Raw genomic sequence first — 526 nt, 5'->3', positions numbered from 1 at the left:
CGGAAAAAAACCACACCGCCCCGCCCTCCTCGGTAGAGTTTAAAGAGAAAAAGGAAAAAGCGCCCCGCGCGTAACTTCCGGGATCCGTGCGAAAGCTGTTTTCACAGCAAAACTCTCACCGTGTTGCATTAATGCAGTTTGACCCCACTTCTGTTTTTCTATCATACAGTAGAGTCTCACTTATCCATCACTCGCTTATCCAACGTTCTGGATTATCCAACGCATTTTTGTAGTCAATGTTTTCAATATATCGTGATATTTTGGTGCTAAATTCGTAAATACAGTAATTACTACATAGCATTACTGCGTATTGAACTACTTTTTCTGCCAAATTTGTTGTATAACATGATGTTTTGGTGCTTAATTTGTAAAATCATAACCTAATTTGATGTTTAATAGGCTTCTTCTTAATCTCTCCTTATTATCCAACATATTCGCTTATCCAACGTTCTGCTGACCCGTTTATGTTGGATAAGTGAGACTCTACTGTATTTATATTGCACTTATATATATTTCTATTGTATTA

This window comes from Anolis carolinensis, chromosome 3 (assembly GCF_035594765.1).
Source record: "Anolis carolinensis isolate JA03-04 chromosome 3, rAnoCar3.1.pri, whole genome shotgun sequence".
In the NCBI taxonomy this organism is placed as follows: domain Eukaryota; kingdom Metazoa; phylum Chordata; class Lepidosauria; order Squamata; family Dactyloidae; genus Anolis; species Anolis carolinensis.
The sequence above is the reverse complement of the archived record's forward strand: the minus strand, read 5'-3'. Positions refer to the sequence as shown.